Source organism: Arvicanthis niloticus, chromosome X (genome assembly GCF_011762505.2).
Source record: "Arvicanthis niloticus isolate mArvNil1 chromosome X, mArvNil1.pat.X, whole genome shotgun sequence".
In the NCBI taxonomy this organism is placed as follows: domain Eukaryota; kingdom Metazoa; phylum Chordata; class Mammalia; order Rodentia; family Muridae; genus Arvicanthis; species Arvicanthis niloticus.
The window spans coordinates 112,191,475-112,194,796 of record NC_047679.1 but is presented as its reverse complement, the minus strand read 5'-3'; the positions used below and the strand labels follow the sequence as shown (position 1 = coordinate 112,194,796).

At 45.8% G+C, this 3,322-nt stretch overlaps 1 pseudogene; it reads right to left on the bottom strand.

Annotated features, from left to right (window-relative positions):
- Window positions 1–1,464: 1,464 nt before the first annotated feature.
- LOC117695133 (POU domain, class 5, transcription factor 1 pseudogene) lies at window positions 1,465–2,853 on the bottom strand (annotated as a pseudogene).
- Window positions 2,854–3,322: the final 469 nt, after the last annotated feature.

The following is a 3,322-nucleotide window of genomic DNA, read 5'->3' as shown; positions in this document are numbered from 1 at the left end:
TCTGCCTCTGCCTCCCAAGTGCTGGGACTAAAGGCGTGCGCCACCACCGCCCGGCTGTTTATTTATTTATGTGGGAGTGCAATACACAAGCCACATCAACAAGCATGTGAAGGTCTGAGGACAACTTGTCAGAATTGAATCTCTCCTTCTACAGTGTGAACCTTGGGGTTGAACTCAAGTCCTCAGGCTTGGGAGAAAGTGCCTTTATCCACTTCTGCAGTCCACAGAAGATGCTTTCTTATTTGCTGCAATGCCATTAGTCAATTCTTGCCATTATTTCTGGAGCCATCTGTGTCCCACTCAGGAGGTCATTGCTCATATTTAAACCTTTTCTTTTTAATTGAGACAGTCTCATGTAGCCCAGGATTGCTTCAAAGTCACTATTTAGCTAAGGCTGGCCTGCAACTCCTGACCCTTTTCCCTCTAACAACCCATTCTGACAATGCAGGTGTCCACCAGCATGCCAGCTTTATGTGATTCTGGGAATGCAACTCAGAGCTTTACATATTTGGCAAGTACTCTGCCAACTGAGCTCCTCCTACATCGGCATCTTGAAGTGCTTCTCTTGTGTTCTCCATAAGTAGTTTCAAAGTTTCAGGCTTTACTGTGGCTCCATGGCATGACTGAAAACCAGACTTTCATGTTTCCCTCGGTCTTCCATCATTATGAAATGTTCTGCTGTATCTCTAGTAAAGCTTTTACAGAAACGCAGCTTTAACAACCTTTTCAGGCTTAGTATAAACAAAAGGTACCTCTCTCCATTCTTTGCCTTTCAACATTTAAGATGGACTTGGTGTATGCTGTGTGTAGTAGTCGGGTTTTACTTTTATTCTGGCAACCTAGATGATTTGATTGGTATATATAATATATTTGTATTAAAAATACCCTTAGTGATATACACACACACATGCACATATATATATTCATATATTACAGAATTAAGCATACAATTCAACAGCTTTCTGTGTACTACACAAGCTATGTGTGCATCAGCAGGAGGAATTGTAGGATTTTCCCTCATCTGTCTATTCACAGTGAATTAAATGAACAGCGTTTGTACTTGTTCCTTCAATAGAAATCTTTTATCAAAAAGATCCTAAATTGCTCTTAGGACCCAGGACCTTGTTTATGGAGCTGGATTATTCAATCTTTCTTTTCAGCCTCTTGCTCAGTTCCTTTTGCAGAAACAGACACTATACAAAAGGTTTTAGAGTCCTTTTGTTTTTAACTACTGTGGATTGCTAACTTTGAAACAAATTCAATATTTTCTTTTACTGTGTCCTAGGCTTTTCTAATTCAAGAACAAAATGATGAGTGATGGCTCAGGCTCAACCATATCAGGAAACTTCATCTTTTGTGTTTTGAATCTCTCCCCAGTAAATGAACTTAATACCAAGGCTGTCCAGGTTCTCTTTATTTACCTCTTTTCCCTAGGCTCACTTCATCCCCAGGCAGGATGTCGCCTCATCTTGAATACATGGGAGAGCCTAGAGCAGTGACAGGAACAGGGAGAAAGACCTCACACTCACAAAAAGGGACCAAAGGGTAGAGTATGGTGAAACAGGGGTTCCCGTAGCCTGGGGCACCAAAATGGAGTCCTGGAAACAGAGGAAAGGATATAGCCCGTCCTTAAAGGAGACCCTGCAGCTTCATATTTGTTGGGATTAGTCAATACTTAGTCATTAGTTTACCCTTCTGGCTCAGGTTACAGAAGGACACAGGGACCACATCCTTCTCCAGCCCCAGCTGCTTGATGACGCTGCTGACCTGCTGCAGGGTAGGCTTAGAGCACTGCAGAAACATGTTCTTCTGGTTCCCTCACACGGTTTTCAAAGCTCATCCGCTTTCTCTTGCAGGCCTGCACCAGGGTTTCTGCTTTGCATACCTCCTTGAAGGTTCTTATTGTTGTCAGCTTCCTCATCCCGCTTCTCCAGCAGGGGCCGCAGTTTACACAAGTTCCTGACGCTGAGCTGCAGGACCTCCAAACTGCAGCCGATGGTCTGGCTGAACACCTTTCCATAAATAACACCCAGGGTGAACCCCACGTTGGCCTGGGTGTACCCCAATATGATTCCCTTCTGGTTCATCAGTTTGCCTCTCTATTTCCATCTTCAGGGCTTTCATGTCCAGGGACCCCTAGGGACTTGGTTCCATCTTCTCCAACTTTAGGGTACTGGAGTGGACAGTACAGTACCCAAGGGAGGCCCTCTCTGAGTTGTTCTCCACTCGTGCTCCTGCCTGGCCTCAGCCTGCAAAATCTCCAGTCCAACGTGGGGCACTAGGCCCAGTCTAACCTAGGGTCCACAATATGCTACACCTCCACAGAACCCTTAAGGTGGGTGGTGGGTGTCTTAGTTAGGGTTTTACTGCTGTGAACAGACACCATGACCAAGGTGCCTCTTACAAGGACAACATTTAGTTGGAACTGACTTATAGGTTCAGAAGTGTAGTCCATTATCATCAAGGTGGGAACATGACAGCATCCAGGCAGGCTGAGAGTTCTACATCTTCATCTGAAGGCTGCTAGCAGAATACTCACTTCCAGGCAGCTAGGATGAGGGTCTTAAAGCCCATGCCCACAGTGACACACCTACTCCAACAGGGCCACATCTCCTAAGTAGTGCCACTCCCTGGGCCAAGTATGCACAAACTATCACAGTGGGGGTACACGGGGAGATTCCCAACCCCTCTGAGCCCTGTCCAACCCCTGGCCCCATTCCAGGCCCACTTGGGGACCCTTGGAAGCTTATCCTGGTCCCAGGGTCCACCCAGCCCAGCTCCAGCCTTCCTGATCCATCCTCCCCACCCCCATGGGAGTAAGAGGATGAAGTCTAAAGCCAGGTGCCAGGCCATGGGGAAGGTGGGCATCCCAGGTTGGGGGCCTGACAGAAGGAGGGGTTGTTCACCTAGGGGCTGCCTCAATATTGTTTCCTTCCAAGGATTAGTTCATCTTTCTGGGCTTGATAAACAGAACAAGTATTTTCATCCAAATCCTGCAGATAAAAGTTTCAGCCAAACAAATTTTAGATGTTAACAAGAGATCCATTCTCTTGAATAACAATATTGATTGAAAAAAACAACAGTGTTAATAATGGGGGGGGGGCAGGTACAAAGACCTATGGTATAACTGAAGCCCAGGGTGATTCCTTTCGCTACATTCTGTAAGTGACTCCAGATATTTCACACAATGGCCCTTCTGTTTGCTCATCTTGAATTCAACCCATAACCTCCTCTTTTTCTTTCTAAGGAGATCATACTCTACATTGATGTGGTTTAACACCTTTCAAAGGCTTCCTCTGGAGCCCTTCACCATAACTGTGCA